Source organism: Mya arenaria, chromosome 10 (genome assembly GCF_026914265.1).
Source record: "Mya arenaria isolate MELC-2E11 chromosome 10, ASM2691426v1".
Lineage (NCBI taxonomy): Eukaryota > Metazoa > Mollusca > Bivalvia > Myida > Myidae > Mya > Mya arenaria.
Genome location: NC_069131.1, coordinates 58,297,401 through 58,316,412, shown reverse-complemented (window position 1 = coordinate 58,316,412; position 19,012 = coordinate 58,297,401). Strand labels below are relative to the sequence as shown.

Here is a 19,012-nt window from a genome sequence, read left to right as displayed (position 1 = left end):
GATATTTCTTTGAAAATATAATAGCATAAATTTAATCAGACTTTTATATTGAGTACATTACCAATTTGTCAACATTTCATTCGACTTCCTGCACGAGACTCGGCAATAACGTGACGATGGATTCTAATTTTAGCATAGGAACTGCGTTGTTTATATAGCTCAAACTCAATGTAGATAGGCATTCGGAACTCCTCGGCCATTATTATCGAAAACAACCTCGGATGTATTTGGACGGTTTACATACTCAAAAATTGGTACGTTTAAGTCCGCTGCAAGTAGATCGCGTAGTAATTTTATTTAGCAGTTAAACTTAATGACTTAACTCTTGAGAATCTTAATTATGTTTGCAATAATTCACTTTACACGCAATCAATTTAAACTTAGATCAATAAATACAACTCTAAAACACTACATTCAATTAATGATATAATTCAAAAGTTTATGAACTACTTCAACTGATGTACCGGCATACATTCGAGGTTGTTTTCGATAAAAATGGCCGAGGAGTTCCGAATGTATAGAGAAGGTAAGGCAGACTAAGTACCGTAAAATGGTAAGAGTAAGGTTCGCAATAACCTTATACACACATTTGATGTAGTTCACGTTTACAGTGGCGGGTCAAGGTTTTGAGATTGGAGGAGGCGTTACTTAGTGGCGTAAGCTTTTGATCTGCGCCCCTCCTTCAGAACCAAAATTTACATGGTTTTAAGTGTTAGCAGTATATTTTGGGGGTACTCCCCCTTGATAATTTTAACGATTGCTTGTCCGAAATGGTGCATTTTGGGCGAATTTCATTCCTTTTGTCCTCCCAAGAATACACAGAACGAAAACTCATTTAAAAGAGTTGTCGGATTAAAGTGCGTCGCCAATGATCCGAGTAACTTACTGACAGCCACATGATACCCGACCATCCGCTCTGTAAGAAGTTCGTTATGCGAATTTATATTCCTTAATAAAAAGACATCATAATATATTAAGCTATCATATGGACTTTAATTTTAACCTTCGCTGGAGTGTATTGTGAGCGCCAATCACCAGCTGTGATCGTTTATTGAAAATCTAGGAGTTCGTCGTTATTTCAAACTTACATAATATATCATTGTCCAAAGTGTATTCTATTTTTATTTAACAAAGTGCTGTATATCAACTGTCAATGTCTAATGTTACCTAACCATTGTCATCCGCTCAATTAGAAGTTTTTTTGCGCAATTAAACCTTAATAAATATACGCCATAATGTATTAAAGTAACTCGCTCATGATTTTTTTTTACCAAAAATTAGTTTTCCCGGTTGTGTATCTGTAAACACTTTTTTAATCATTATTTTATTCCATGATATCAAAATTGCAGAAAAAAATACAGTTGTAGCATGAACAAGTATTTTGGTTGTAGTGGGGTTCGAACCCATGCCGGTAAAGTCAAGTATAATTAGTATACATCCTGCTAGTCCACACGGCCAACGGGGTTTTAACTAAAAACGGGAGATATGTTGATCTGTTAAGGATACATTGATAACATCGCGTGATCATGCCAATCAACCAATCTTGCAACACCACAGCCGTAATGTATGTTCAATCGCATTATAAACGCTAATGAAAATTGTGGTCGTCACAGACGATATTTGAGCAAATATCAATATTTGCTGAAGGATTCCAGCGTTTGGCATTTTTGTTTTAACACTCCTTATGATTTGCCACACTTAATTTCGTAATTCAAAAAGTGCATTTTACAAACCATGAGCGAGTTACTTAATAAAGCTGCACTCTCACAGATTGAACGTTTTGACAACTTGTTTTATTTTTTTTTGTCTTGGAACGAGCCGATTTTTGCGAAAATCCATGAAAACCAGTTATATAAGACTGCTGACAAAAATAGATTGCAGATTTTTATATCTAAGCTCAAAAATTGATGTTTTATGCATTATTCTTAAACCGTTAGTAACGATTTAAGCCATCAATCATTAATTTTCGAACGGAAAAATGAAAAACAACGATCTGATTGTTTGTCAGCAATCTTTTATTATTAGTTTGAAGATGTTTACCCCAAAAATTGCTCTTTCCAAAACAAAAAATAAAACAGCTGTAAAAATGGTAAATTTGTGAGAGTGCAGCTTTAAAGCTATCCTCTATACCATATAAAGTCATCAAAACAGTTTTAACGTCCCCTGACATGAATTGTTGAAGCCAGTAACAAACTAAATATAAACAACGAACATGATAAGACTAATCGTTATTTAGAACTTAATTCATATATCAGTTTCAAAAACATATTTTTCTGTTAATGATAGTTAACAATGAACAGTATAATAACTGTCAAAATTTGATTAAGAATTTTAAGAGCTTTTGTATTGATTAGAAATATGATTTCCAATATATGTCGATCGATTAGTATATAGCCTTTGTCGTTCATTTACTTTTATATTCTTTACATTATCAACTTGAGCATGGTTTTGTAAACAGGTTAAACTGGTTAAATACATTTACTTAATCATCCTCTTTCTTACGTTTCAGTTTCGTAAAAAGCAGCAATCACATTTCATATCATTCAGATTTAAATCTTGAAATCTTGCTTCTTGAATGGAGACTTCTTTGTCAAATGATTGACTTGAGGCATTTATTTACATATTGCATTAACGTCAATGTCAATTTTTATTGCCTACTCCAGTACATGTTGTAAGTGTATGGATGACAACAGCTCTATCTATTTCTACATACTTGGGTATCGATATAGATGATACTTAATGGTTCAGTGTAAGATCGTAATATATTTCACCGAGTGAGCACTTAAAGTTATATTTCACGAGTAGAGTCGACACGAGTGAAATATTTACTTTTGGTATTCACGAGGTGAAATATTTTGCGATCGTACACTGAAACGATTTTTATTATATGGTATATGTGGTTTTTCACCATATAATTTATTGGCAATTGCGGAATGTTTAATGGCAGTGGTTAAACGTATAAAAGACAAAACACTTGAAAAACACACAGTGTTTACATTGCTATCAATTAACTGTTTATCCGTTAAATTAAAGGCTCGGTTTAATGGACTATTTTCTATCTTTCTATGTCATTTCGGAAATGAAAATGATCTCACATAGTGAAAACAAATGTTACTTTGAGCGTTTTCAAATTGCTTGTAAGTCATTCTACAAAATGAGAGAGAGAGAGAGAGAGAGAGAGAGAGAGAGAGAGAGAGAGAGAGAAAGAGAGAGAGAGAGAGAGAGAGAGAGAGAGAGAGAGAGGCCTTCTGTACTAACAAGTTCCCATTTCATTACTGTATCTGCGGAATCTAGAGCTCCGTTAACCCGAATATTATGTATTCATGTAATGTAATAAGTGTATAATTAAATCAACACAGTTAAAGATTTATATAGAGAGTATATTATATTGACATACCGTTTAAATAATAACATGCGTTTGGGCCAAGTATGCGGACCCAAAACAATTTATGATCTTTCCAAAGAAGGTATTGTAAATAAGTGGGTTGAGTATATTCTCATCTTTAACTGCAAAGCAACTGTTTAAATTAGTTTAGAATTAATCAATGGTGTAAATTGTAAAGAAGAAATAATCACACCTGTTTACCGGTGTAACCGATGAATGGACGTCGTGATTATAAAGACGGACTGAGACCACTTAAGTGTTTTAATAAAGTTCTTTGCAAATATAAACTGAGTGTACCTCCAGTGTCAAATTTCATTCACTGCATTATTAAAGAAGTCGGAAACGCTGCTTGTATGGGTACGTGTTCGTACGGATTTCTTTTTGTACGCTACGGCTCCTGGTATCAAGGGCGGTTCAAGGACTTGGTGTTAGAGGGGGCGTAACCTAGGGGCGTATCCTTTTGACATTTGCCCCTCATTCAGAACCGAAATTTATTTGGTTTTAAGTGTTGTTTTGGTGAAAATCCTGGTAACGCGGTTCCATTAGTCACGTGGGTTACAGTGCTTTGATTTCAAAGTTTCAATAACTCATTGTTTCTAATGTTACTACTTTACTATAATATAATAACGTATATATAATAGTTAGATGACATGAAGTAAATTCTAAGTGATTAAGAATGGACAGAGTGAGCATAGCAAACGAACCCTTCTAAATCATTGAGATATTACTTCAGGTCATTTAACTGACTTATAATACATGTCATTGGCTGATACATTGACAACGCAAAATCTGGCGCAGTGGGTGTGTAGCGGATGAGTGGCAGTGGGCGGACCTTTAAATGACCGCGAAAGCTGAAATTAAAATGATTGAGCCTACTACATAATGAATGCCTATCTGCAATTCCATGAAGGTTGTATTCTATATCTTATCAACGTATGTTAAAATGATATACCATTTTCAAACTAAGCACTAAGGGGTCCATTTCTCATAACAAAGAAAATATCAGCGTTGGTATATACTATTTCATAATACATCACATCATGAACGCAACCCATCATTTTCTGATCACTGAATAAATGCAGATAAAAAATTCAACGATTTCTACTGAAGAAAAAGAAGATAATTATTAAATGGTGTCATTCAAATATTTTGAAATTTGAAAAAAGTGATTATTTTTTCGAATTCAGTTTAGTTAATGTTTTTTCCCCTTTCATATAATGATAATGTCATGGAAAATGTTGACGTCAATGGCATTATTGCGCTTTATCTTGTTACAAGAGTACGTTTTAATCGAATCGACATATTTAATTGCAAAAACAGAATGAATAGAAGATCATATTATCAAAATGGAATGCTCAAGTCGGTGTAAAAGTGTGTAAAATTGGTAGTTTAACATCTAATAGAAAGACCATTCACTTGAAAATAAAAGTAAAAAGTTTATTTATATACTTCAAATAAACATTTCGCTATAGTATGAATACATTTATGTATTTATTTATTTGTATACAGATGCACATTGGTTCGTTAGAATTTGTAAAGTATTTATTTATTATTTACTTCATAACACTTCAAAAGAAATGTCCTGCGTCACCGATTCGCATTGAGGGACTAGCTGGAGACGATAAATGATGTGATTTTATAGAAACCATATCTACTTTAGAGGTCTGATGCGATCAAATGTAAACATTTCACCACAAAACAACATCTTAAGGTTCTAAATAAAGGCATGAAAGAAAAAAATCAAAACAAAATTGAACTAAAATAAAGTTACAGTCGAACCCCGTTGGGAAGCGGGAAGCGGGAATTCTTCTCAGAAGAAAGATATCGGTTCTTTACATTTAGCTCGAGCCAACGAGGTATTCGAGCCAAGCGAGTTCGAACCAACGGGGTTAGACTGTATAACAACAAAGCAAATACAGACGTTAAGTTATGGCTTCCATAACTTTAATGGAGATAAAATTATTTTATTAATGTTTATTAATTCATTAAAGTTATTGCGTAACCCCCATACCAAAATCATACACTGTCAACTGACTACGATGATTTAATAAAATGAGGCATTTAAAGAAAGGAATAACAACACAATCAACACATTAGCATTAATAAGTGATTTTTCTTTTAAAAGGTAGTAGCTTAAAGTCAACATTTCATTCTACTACCTGCACGAGACTCGGCAATCATGACGATTGATTCTAATTTTAGCATAGGAACTGCGTTGTTAATTTAGCTCAAACACAATGTAGATAGGTTGAAATTAATTGTAATAAATTAAAAAAAAAACAATTAATATCCCACATTAATTATCCGTTAGATTTCTTATCATTCAAATTAGAAAAAAAAATACAGCAAAATAAACTTTATATTTGTGAGGTCAAATGTAGGTCACGTTGGTGTTTTCCGAATATTTTGATGTCACGTGATTAATTTTCAACACAACTATGACCTAAATAAGGAAAATCTAAAATCTGATTAAGTAAAAGGCCTTAAATCGTTTCTACGTTCCGGATAGATTTTTTGCTTCCCGATCGTAAAAAAAAAACAACCAAAAAAACATTTTTTATATGATCATCATTCTTAGCGAAAATTTTAAACTTGCTTTTACCACAATCCCGACTTCAGAACACAAGTGTAAACAACATGCTTCATTCTGTGTAATAGTATTGTCGGCATTTGATATAAGAAAATGATGCATTCTGTGTGATTCCCTTTATCAACACATAAATACAAGTTTTATTTGAACTCATTTTGCAGTGGAAATATATATATAAAATTGAGAATGGTCTAAAAATGGTCAGGGGGCTCTGGTGTCTATATTCTGCATAGGATGATTTTTTTTCGGGGTGTATTTTTCTACGCCTACAGTTTCACGAGACTCATTAGTAAGAGCCCTCCGACAAATACGCAGAAGCAGACGGTAATACAGAAGTAATCTCTCTCTCTCTCTCTCTCTCTCTCTCTCTCTCTCTCTCTCTCTCTCTCTCTCTCTCTCAACATTAAAAATAGTGGGGCATTGTGTAGGGCGGGAAATAGAAAGGAGCGAAGGAATAGAATGGAAAGAGAGATTTAGTGGATTCCGCAGAAGAAGTCGCTTAGCCGAGCCAGAGACGGTGGCTTTGTTCGATATTGAAATGGTTTGTAAAACGTTTGGTGTTCGCGTTCGAATCGCACCAAATCCTTTATTACCTCTACTTAGAAAAACTTTGTCCGTCAAATCATTCCTACAAAATATAATCAGCGACCAAGCTTTCAATGTAATGCAAAAACGGTGAAAAATGGATTGATATTTAAATATCGTTGGTCCACTAATATGTGCAAACACTACAGTTTTTTGTAGGTGCTTAAGAAAAATCCAAACATAAAATGAAGACCGAGTTTTGAAGGAAAAAACCCACACAATAACATAAGGGCAGTGTACTCAAAATAAACGTTTTGAAAGCTTAAGATTTCCCCAAAAAATCATTGGATCGTTTTACTTTCCGAAAATATAAAGGATTTATTCTATTTATTGGATGCACTTACATAAGAACTATAGTAACACTGGAATGCAGCTTCAAACATAATTAAAAGCAAATAATAAAATATTATATCTGTGAAATACCATTTTTTCTTTCTTTGCATTTCGGTAGGATTCAAATAACGCATAAAAGTGCTTTTATATATATTGATCTAACTACTGGCAATTAAAGATATCATCAATTCATTAGTGAAACTTCCTTATATAAACATTTTTTAAATGCTAAAAACAAAATATAAATTGTTATATATAAATAATTAAATGATATGATATATTCTTACCGCTGCCTGAGTGACCCGTAATTGACTAGACAGTATGATAGCTGTAAACCAACAAATTGCCAATTCCATTTTAGGACTTCACGCCGCAAAGTTATATATCAGCGAAAAACAAATTCACCACAAACAATCTGCAACGATATTCCAGCAAAGTCAAGATATTCAGTAAAAAAACAAGTTCACCACGTAACACTGCAGCGTTATTCTAGTAAAAAGAACAAGTTCACCACGTAGCGCGTCAACGTTATTCTAGTAAAACACAAATTCACCACAAACGATCAGCTACGATATTCCAGTGAAAAACAAGTTCACTACTAAGCGCGTCAACGTTATTCCAGTAGGAAAAAAGTTCACCACATAGCGCCGCAACGTTATTCCAACGAAATCAAGTTCACCACGTAACGCCACAACGCTGTTCCAGTGAAAACAGGTTCAATACTTAGCGCGTCAACGTAATTCCAGCGAAAATCAAGTTCTCGACTTAGCGCTGCAACGTTATTCCAGTAAAAATCAAGACAACGTGGCGCGTCAACGTTATTCCAGTAAAACACAAGTTCACTACTTAGCGCCGCAACGTTATTCCAGTGAAAAAAAGTTTACCACGTAGCGCGTCAATGTTATTCCAGTGAAAAAAAGCTTACCACGTAGCGCGTCAACGTTATTCCAGTGAAAAAAAAAACAAGTTCACTACTCAGCGCGTCAACGTTATTCCAGTGAAAAAAACAACAAGTTTTCTACTCAGCGCGTCAACGTTTTAATCAAGCAATATTCAAGTCCATTACTAAGAGCCGCAGCGTTATTCCAGCGAAAATCATATGCGAAAATCAAGTTCACGACAAAATCAACTTTTTTTCTTGACACACACACACAGACAGAATTCACATCACATTTTTAATCAAAGAATTTAATTTTTAATGTATCTTCCTGATACTATTTAGATGCTTCTTTATCAAAATCAGTTCTTTTAAGTTGACTTAATAAAGTTAAAATGCTTTGCGTATCATCATAGATTAATTTCAATTTTATTCAAATTATCTATCGGTTATCGATTATATCTTCGGCGACTGACGTTCTCTTAAATGAATGTTCTCTTCACTTTTGGGAATTAATAATTCTATGATGAGTATTCATCTTCTTTTCAATTTAATTCATTAAAATTAATCTAGTGTTCACAGATAATGTCCGCTTTCAATGGTTGTTTTGAGATTTTATCACGACTGTTTATAAAGTGCCCTGATCCTCTCATTGAAGTACATATAAAGGTGCTGTACTTTAGAAGTATCATTATTGACGATATTTTCGTCAATCAGCATACAAATATTTAATACCAATATCATCCGAAACTGCGCCTATAGCGATACTTTAAAGGTACATTGCTTTATCATTCAGTTAAAGATATAAGCTTATATTTCCGCCACATCAAAATTGACATTATTATAGAAGTTGCGAAAGCTGTACGAATAAGCGGAAGTGTACTACGTTCAGTGCACTACGTTGTGTGGGCATGACTTGTACACGACAAATACGACAAGGAAACTTATACGACAGGTGCACTAACACGACAAGCATACTTACACGGCAAGTACACTAACACGACAAGTACACTAACACGGCAAGTACACTAACACGGCAAGTACACTTACACGACAAGTACACTTACACGACAAGTACACTAACACGACAAGTACACTTACACAACAAGTACACTAACACGGCAAGTACACTAACACGGCAAGTACACAAACACGGCAAGTACACAAACACGGCAAGTACACTAACACGGCAAGTACACTTACACGACAAGTACACTAGCACGACAAGTACACTAACACAACAAGTACACTAACACGACAAGTACACTAACACGACAAGTACACTAACACGACAAGTACACTTACACGACAAGTACACTAACACAACAAGTACACTAACACGGCAAGTACACTAACACGGCAAGTACACAAACACGGCAAGTACACAAACACGGCAAGTACACTAACACGGCAAGTACACTTACACGACAAGTACACTAACACGACAAGTACACTAACACGACAAGTACACTTACACGACAAGTACACTTACACGACAAGTACACTAACACGACAAGTACACTAACACGACAAGTACACTTACACGACAAGTACACTTACACGACAAGTACACTAACACGACAAGTACACTAACACGACAAGTACACTTACACGACAAGTACACTAACACGACAAGTACACTAACACGGCAAGTACACTAACACGGCAAGTACACTAACACGACAAGTACACAAACACGGCAAGTACACTTACACGACAAGTACACTAACACGACAAGTACACTTACACGGCAAGTACACTAACACGGCAAGTACACTAACACGGCAAGTACACTAACACGACAAGTACACAAACACGGCAAGTACACTTACACGACAAGTACACTAACACGACAAGTACACTAACACGACAAGTACACTAACACGACAAGTACACTAACACGACAAGTACACTTACACGACAAGTACACTTACACGACAAGTACACTAACACGACAAGTACACTAACACGACAAGTACACTTACACGACAAGTACACTAACACGACAAGTACACTAACACGGCAAGTAAACTAACACGGCAAGTACACTAACACGGCAAGTACACTAACACGACAAGTACACAAACACGGCAAGTACACTTACACGACAAGTACACTAACACGACAAGTACACTTACACGGCAAGTACACTAACACGGCAAGTACACTAACACGGCAAGTACACTAACACGACAAGTACACAAACACGGCAAGTACACTAACACGACAAGTACACTAACACGACAAGTACACTAACACGACAAGTACACTTACACGACAAGTACACTAACACGACAAGTACATTTACACGACAAGTACACTAACACGACAAGTACACTTACACGACAAGTACACTAACACGGCAAGTACACTAACACGACAAGTACACAAACACGGCAAGTACACTTACACGACAAGTACACTAACACGACAAGTACACTAACACGGCAAGTACACTAACACGGCAAGTACACTAACACGACAAGTACACTAACACGACAAGTACACAAACACGGCAAGTACACTTACACGACAAGTACACTAACACGACAAGTACACTAACACGACAAGTACACTTACACGACAAGTACACTAACACGACAAGTACATTTACACGACAAGTACACTAACACGACAAGTACACAAACACGGCAAGTACACAAACACGGCAAGTACACTAACACGACAAGTACACTTACACGACAAGTACACTTACACGACAAGTACACAAACACGGCAAGTACACTAACACGGCAAGTACACTTACACGACAAGTACACTAACACGACAAGTACACAAACACGGCAAGTACACTAACACGGCAAGTACACTAACACGACAAGTACACTAACACGACAAGTACACTTACACGACAAGTACACTTACACGACAAGTACACTTACACGACAAGAATACTTACACGACAAGTACACTAACATGGCAAGTACACTAACACGACAAGTACACTAATACGACAAGTACAGTAACACGACAAGTACACTTACACAACAAGTACACTTACACGACAAGTACACTTACACGACAAGTACACTAACAGGACAAGTACACTAACACGGCAAGTACACTAACACGGCAAGTACACTAACAAGGCAAGTACAATAAAACGACAAGTACACTAACACGACAAGTACACAAACACAACAAGTACACTAACACGACAAGTACACTAACACGACAAGTACACTTACACGACAAGTACACTTACACGACAAGTACACTTACACGACAAGTACACTAACACGACAAGTACACTAACACGACAAGTACACTTACACGACAAGTACACTTACACGACAAGTACACTTACACGACAAGTACACTAACACGACAAGTACACTAACACGGCAAGTACACAAACACGGCAAGTACACAAACACGGCAAGTACACAAACACGGCAAGTACACTTACACGACAAGTACACTTACACGACAAGTACACTAACACGGCAAGTACACGTACACGGCAAGTACACTAACAAGGCAAGTACACTTACACGACAAGTACACTTACACGACAAGTACACTAACACGACAAGTACACTAACACGGCAAGTACACTAACACGGCAAGTACACTAACAAGGCAAGTACACTTACACGACAAGTACACTTACACGGCAAGTACACTAACACGACAAGTACACTAACACGACAAGTACACTAACACGGCAAGTACACTAACACGGCAAGTACACTAACACGGCAAGTACACTAACACGGCAAGTACACTAACAAGGCAAGTACAATAAAACGACAAGTACACTAACACGACAAGTACACTAACACGAAAAGTACACTAACACGGCAAGTACACTAACACGGCAAGTACACTAACACGACAAGTACACTTACACGACAAGTACACTAACACGGCAAGCACACTAACACGACAAGTACACTAACACGGCAAGCACACTAACACGACAAGTACACTTACACGACAAGTACACTTACACGACAAGTACACTAACACGACAAGTACACTAACACAACAAGTACACTTACACGACAAGTACACTAACACGACAAGTACACTAACACGACAAGTACACTAACACGACAAGTACACTTACACGAAAAGCCCACTTACGTTTGCAATAAGGTTTTTCCTATGAACAACATTAGATGGCATGGTACTTTAAATAAACACGTTTGGTATGTATAAGTACTTATTAAATATGTGTTTTTTTAAATGGACACAAGCAACAGAAGTACCCATGACTTTGACATAAATGTCGTACTTTGTTTGTCAAGTTATCCTGTTGCATTGTAGTTTACAGCGCGGCTATAGAATTATGAACTTACATACATTATTTGTTTTGGAGTTTGAAAGAAATATACAAACATTACATCAAAGGGAACAAATTATAGGTATATCAGCTGGGCGGATAAAAAAAAAGTAAAATAGATAAACGACGGCAGAGTTTACAGAAATGCTGATTTGAAAAGGGATGATGTATTTCGTTTGACAAATTCAGTTCTTCACAAAGTGTCGATAACTTTTCGCCCGATTGGCGGCTTTCAAACCAACACAAGTTATTCAGTAGCCAGTTCAATGTCGATAAATTGTATCAACGAATGCCAAGTCGGGTACGAATATTGTCCTGTCATCGACAACCGATCGACACCTGTTTCTCGATTAGTAATGACTGGTTGGAGATAAGTTGCAAATGATCGTAAGCATTATGCACTAGTCAATGGTACCCCCCCCCCCCACCGGTCCGCATTATTTAGTTAAAAGTTAAAGGTTTATCACTCAAAATTCATGTTTGTTATACATGTGTATGTATTGATTTGAAATATGAGTGTCCCTTTAACTGTTAATTCTACTGGCAAAACGTGTTATACTTAATGTTAATCTACAATTAATTTATGAACGCGATTTGACAACGAAAAAACGATTTTTTTTCGAAAATAAAGCTCTACACTTAAGGTAAAACATTTTAAAATTTTCTTAATACTCTTCTCTCATTCGGCCCCCGGTCCAGTATTTACATATTAATTTGTTAATCATCGATACATTCCACGTGCTGAAAATTCTATTTAATGTTTATTCTTATCATGATTATGTTATAATCAGAGTTTAAAGCAAGAAATGATATTGTGAAAGTTTCAATTATAATGGAGCAGTGTAAGTTTTTATGCTCATACAATGGAGCAAATCTATTGCATAGAATATGATGAATACTAACTTGTGTATCAATGTAGCCACTGACGTTTAATACTGGGTCTATATAAACAGGTTAAATATACTGAAATAGCGGTCTGTAGATCTTTTCAATTGAGGTAATTTGAAAGAACGTTCAAAACGTTTTCCTTTATGTCAATGTAAATTTGTCATCAAGTACCAATAGCCATTGAAATAGTTTTATAAATAAGATTATAATCGAGACACATAAACTAGTTTTCCCCTCCCACCCCTCCCTCCCCCCTCCAACTCAACCCTGTTTTGATGTTCATTTCTTTAAATCCATGTTTTTAGTATAAACTTATTTATTTTACAAGGATTGTGAAACAAGCTTTTGCAACTTATTGAAATCACTCTCGATGGCAAGATGATGCGAGAGTGTGGTCGTGTGCTGTTGGGTAAACTCGGAGTACCCGGAGGAAGCCCAGTTGTCCGACTTGGTGACCAAACACCAAACTCACATGCGCCCAGGCAGGGAATCGAACCCGGGTCGCCTAGGTAAGAAGCGAGTGCACTAACCACTGCGCTAACCGGACAACCAATCCGTGTTTTATGAGCGAGAACGGATGACGCTTCAGAATGGACGGCGGATAGATGGAGGAATTAACATGGGAGTTATTATTCGTTTATATTCTTGCGAGAGAGAGAGAGAGAGAGAGAGAGAGAGAGAGAGAGAGAGAGAGAGAGAGAGAGAGAGAGAGAGAGAGGGAGGGAGGGAGGGAGGGACGGAGGGAGGGAGAGAGTGAGAGAGAGAGAGAGAGAGAGAGAGAGAGAGAGAGAGAGAGAGAGAGGGGAGGAAGGGAGGGAGGGAGAGAGAATAACAGATAGAGAGGAAGGGAGGGAGGGAGCGAGGGAGGGAGAGAGAGTAACAGAGAGGGAGAAAGGGGGAGAGGGATAAAGGGAGGGAGGGAGAAAGGGAGAAGAAAGGGAGAGAGAGAGAGAGAGAGAGAGAGAGAGAGAGAGAGAGAGAGAGAGAGGGAGGGAGGGAGGGAGGGAGAGTAACAGAGAGAGAGGAAGGGAGGGAGGGAGAGAGAGTAACAGAGAGGGAGAAAGGGGGAGAGGGATAAAGGGAGAGAGGGAGGGAGGGAGAGAGAGAGAAAGGGAGAAGAAAGGGAGAGAGGGAGGTTAGGAGATATGCGAAAGGAGAGAGCGAGACAGGGTGAGTAGAAAATGGGAAGAAGAGGAGTAAGGGTGGAATTGACACCACGCCGATAGCGATAAGGCTACGCCTAGCAAAAAGAAATAATGTCTTAACTTCAAAATAAAACATTTCGAAAAAGCATCAGAATTCTGTTACAGTAGAATAACAGTTTCTATTTCAAAACTCAAATTTAGGGGGTAAAAAACATGTATTAATTTCCTTTACGTTAGTCAACAAAAGACGACGTTTGTTTAGAAACATTGTCAAAACTCCATGTTTTTCTTCATTTCTTCATAAAGAATCACCTGTTTTATACAAGTGTAATGATTATTATTGATATAACTACCTTAATGTTTCTCTCAATAAGTTAATATCGGTTTTAAATGAAATGAAAGACTGTTGTAACAAGCAACAGAGAAGTTAGACATGATCATAGTCATTAAAAATGCACAGGATTTTACTTTGATTTGAAGATTTTGTTTCAGCTACGCGTATATTTTTTTTTGAGATTTACTTATATGATATCAGAAAATTAATCAAATTTAATAACAATGTAACTCAAATTAACTGAGTTGTCTTTTTCACCAGTATGTCCAAACAAGCTTAAAAGCAAATGTATATGCTTCGGATTTAAGAATTTTTGCACAACCTGAAAAGGAGACAAATTTCCAAACAGAACTAAATCGCAAGATATCGTCAATATTATAAATATTATAAACTAATACTCAAATGATATTTCTTGTTTTAAGACTAACGAAAAATATACGTATATTAAGTTTGGATACATTAAGACAGTTTCATGGTTGAAATAGTCTACTAAAAGGTTCTTTGTTATCAAACAATTGCAAAAATGCATAATTTGAGCAGCATTTAGGGAAAATGTCAGTATTTCGGATTTCTTTAATTGTCTTTACTATCTCTCAGTTATGAGAAGCATATATTGTGTTAAATATATAGAAAACAGCGTCATTACACTACAATTGATAAGTGCAGATTGTCGGCGATCATGGCGGATAGCAACGGCAACTGATAAGCCCCGCCTTATCTTGGCACTGATTGGTCAGTCGGGTATCGATCAGGGGCCGTATTCAATACGCAATTTAGATTGAACTTAAATGTGACCAAGTCTGCGAAAATGGGTCCTAATGAGGAAAAATGACATTTTCAGGTTTTTACATTTTCTGAATGTGCTATGTTTCAGAAATAAAGTCCTGAAGTTTTAAGCTGATATCTTTAAAATTGACTGATTGAGGACAAATTTCGCGATACCACTATTTGTTATAAAATGGTGAAAATAATGAAGGAAATGGAAACATAAGTAAATATAATTGCTCAGAAAACGTGTTGTTTTTTAATCTCGCTTTATTTATCTTCAAATGCATTTCCTTTAAAAGCCTAAAAACTCTTAAACAAGAGAATATTACACAATTTATACCAAATTAAAATAGCGTGCTGAACTTGATCCTGTTTTAAAGGACTTGAAGATGTTTCGAGAAATTGGAGCCAGCTAGTTTGACTGCCAAACCGCGTCATGTAGATGGAGCAGAGAAAGGAGAAAGAAGAAGTGCGGAAGGAGAGAGCGAGAGAGGAAAGGTAGAAAGGGGGATAAAGGGAGAGAGAGGGAAGACAGGAAGATGACCCAAAATGGTAGAACATGGAAGTGTAGATGGAGAGGATAAAGGATGGAAGAAAGATGAGGAGAAGTAATGAAGAAGAGGGGAAGAAGGGTGGAGGAAGGAGAGAATAAAGTGAGAGGGTAGAGGGTGGAGGAAGGGGATGATAAAGTGAGAGGGTAGAGGGTGGAGGAAGGGGAGGATAAAGTGAGAGGGTATATGAGGGGAAGAAGTGGAAGATAAAATGAGAGGGTATATGAGGGGAAGATGACTGGAAGAAGGGGAGGATAAAGTGAGAGGGTAGAAGGGTGGAAAAGGGTGAAAAAGGGGGATAGAGTGAGAGGGTAGAAAAGGGGAAGGAAGGGAAGATAAAGTGAGTGGGTAGAAGAGGGGAAGAAGGGTGGAAGAAGGGAAGGATACAGTGAGAGGGTAGAAGAGGAGAAGAAGGGGAGGATACAGTGAGAGGGTAGAAGAGGGGAAGAAGGGTGGAAGAAAGGCAGGATAAAGTGAGAGTGTAGAAGAGGGGAAGAAGGGTGGAAGAAATGGAGGATAGGGTGAGAAGGTAGAAGAGGGGAAGAATGAGGGAAGAAGGGGAGGATAGGGTGACAGGGTAGAAGAGGGGTAGAAGGGTGGAAGAAGGGGAGAATCAAGTGAGTGGGTAGAAAAGGGGAAGAAGGGTGGAATAAGGGAAGGATAGAATGATAGGGTAGAAGAGGGCAAGAATGAGCGAAGAAGGGGAGAATAGAATGAGAGGGTAAAAGAGGGGTAGAAAGGGGAAGTAGGGGAGGATAGAGTGAGAGGGTAGAAGGGTGGAGGAAAGGGAGGATAGAGTGATAGGGTAGAAGGGTGGAAGAAGGGGAGGATAAAGAGAGAGGGAAGAAGGGTGAAGAAGTGGAGGATCGAGCGAGTGGGTAGAAGAGGGGAAGAAGGGTGGAAGAAGGGGAGGATAAAGTGAGAGGGTAGAAGGGTGGAAGAAGAGGAGGATCGAGTGATAGGGTAGAAGGGTGGAAGAAGGCGAGGATAGTAAGAGGGGGAGAAGGGTGGAGGAAGGGGAGGATAAAGTGAGAGGGTAGAAAAGGGGAAGAAGAGGAGGATAGAGTGAGTGGGTAGAAGAGGGGAAGAAGGGTGGAAGAAGGGGAGGATAAAGTGAGAGGGTAGAAGAGGGGAAGAAGGGGAGGATAAAGTGAGAGGGTAGAAAAGGGGAAGAAGAGGAGGATAGAGTGAGTGGGTAGAAGAGGGGAAGAAGGGTGGAAGAAGGGGAGGATAAAGTGAGAGGGAAGAAGGGTGGAAGAAGAGGAGGATCGAGTGAGAGGGTAGAAGGGTGGAAGAAGGGGAGGATAGAGTGAGAGGGAAGAAGGGTAGAAGAAGGCGAGGATAATGAGAGGAGGAGAAAGGTGGAGGAAGGGGAGGATAAAGTGAGAGGGTAGAAAAGGGGAAGAAGGGGAGGATAGTAAGAGGGGGAGAAGGGTGGAGGAAGGGGAGGATAAAGTGGGAGGGTAGATGGGTGGAGGAAGGGAAGAATCAAGTGAGAGGGTAGAAGGGTGGAGGAAGGGGCAGGATAGAGTGAGAGGGAAGAAATGTGGAAGAAGAGCAGGATAGAGTGAGAGGGTAAAAGGGTGGAAGAAGGGGAGGATAGAGTTAGAGGGAAGAAGGGGAGGATAAAGTGAGAGGGTAGAAAAGGGGAAACAGAAGAGAATAGAGTGAGTGGGTAGAAGAGGGGAAGAAGGGTGGAAGAAGGGGAGGATAAAGTGAGAGGGTAGAAGAGGGGAAGAAGGGGAGGATAAAGTGAGAGGGTAGAAAAGGGGAAGAAGAGGAGGATAGAGTGAGTGGGTAGAAGAGGGGAAGAAGGGTGGAAGAAGGGGAGGATAAAGTGAGAGGGAAGAAGGGTGGAAGAAGAGGAGGATCGAGTGAGAGGGTAGAAGGGTGGAAGAAGGGGAGGATAGAGTGAGAGGGAAGAAGGGTAGAAGAAGGCGAGGATAATGAGAGGAGGAGAAAGGTGGAGGAAGGGGAGGATAAAGTGAGAGGGTAGAAAAGGGGAAGAAGGGGAGGATAGTAAGAGGGGGAGAAGGGTGGAGGAAGGGGAGGATAAAGTGGGAGGGTAGATGGGTGGAGGAAGGGAAGAATCAAGTGAGAGGGTAGAAGGGTGGAGGAAGGGGCAGGATAGAGTGAGAGGGAAGAAATGTGGAAGAAGAGCAGGATAGAGTGAGAGGGTAAAAGGGTGGAAGAAGGGGAGGATAGAGTTAGAGGGAAGAAGGGGAGGATAAAGTGAGAGGGTAGAAAAGGGGAAACAGAAGAGAATAGAGTGAGTGGGTAGAAGAGGGGAAGAAGGGTGGAAGAAGGGGAGGATAAAGTGAGAGGGTAGAAGAGGGGAAGAAAGGGAGGATAAAGTGAAAGGGTAGAAGAGGAAAGGAAGGGGATGAAAGAGTGAGAGGGGGAGAAGGGTGGAGGAAGGGGAGGATAAAGTGAAAGGGAAGAAGGTTGGAAGAAGGGGAGGATTAAATGAGAGGGTATAAGGGTGGATGAAGGGGAGGATAGAGTGAGAGGGAAGAAGGGTGGAAGAAGGGGAGGATAAAGTGAGAGGGTAGAAGGGTGGAGGAAGGGGAGGATAAAGTGAGAGGGAAGAAGGGTGGAAGAAGGGGAGGATAGAGTTAGAGGGAAGAAGGGGAGGATAAAGTAAAGGGTAGAAGAGGGGAAGAAGGGGAGGATAAAGTGAAAGGGTAGAAGAGGAAAGGAAGGGGATGAAAGAGTGAGAGGTGGAGAATGGTGGAGGAAGGGGAGGATAAAGTGAAAGGGAAAAGGTTGGAAGAAGGGAAGGATAAAATGAGAGGGTATAAGGGTGGAGGAAGGGGAGGATAGAGTGAGAGGGAAGAAGGGTGGAAGAAGGGGAGGATAATGTGAGAGGGTAGAAGGGTGGAGGAAGGGGAGGATAAAGTGAAAGTTAAGAAGGGTGGAAGAAGGGGAGGATAAAGTGAGAGGGTATAAGGGTGGAGGAAGGGGAGGATAGAGTGAGAGGGAAGAAGGGTGGAAGAAGGGGAGGATAAAGTGAGAGGGTAGAAGGGTGGAGGAAGGGGAGGATAAAGTGAGAGGGAAGAAGGGGATGATAGAGTGAAAGGGTAGAAGAGGGGAAGAAGGGTGGAAGAAGGGCAGGATAAAGTGAGAGGGTAGAAAATGGGAAGAAGAGGAGGATAGAGTGAGTGGGTAAAAGAGGGGAAGAAGGGTGGAAGAAGGGGAGGATAAAGTGAGAGGGTAGTAGGGTGGAAGAAGAGGAGGATCGAGTAAG

The 19,012-nt window shown here is 38.8% G+C and overlaps 1 protein-coding gene across 7 annotated transcripts in view; it reads right to left on the bottom strand.

Moving 5' to 3' along the window:
* The window catches only part of LOC128206838 (protocadherin gamma-C5-like), an 84,935-nt gene that overhangs the window by 57,331 nt on the left and 8,592 nt on the right, over window positions 1-19,012 (bottom strand). For 4 of the 7 annotated variants that reach the window (XM_052909525.1, XM_052909526.1, XM_052909527.1 and 1 more), the window contains exon 1: window positions 7,181-8,261. The exons of 1 other annotated variant lie outside the window; for it this stretch is intronic. The gene's annotated coding sequence lies outside the window, so the exon portion shown is untranslated. Of the gene's footprint in view, window positions 1-7,180; window positions 8,263-19,012 lie in introns of those variants that run through there. 2 more of the 7 variants (XM_052909521.1, XM_052909529.1) reach the window with 2 other exon arrangements.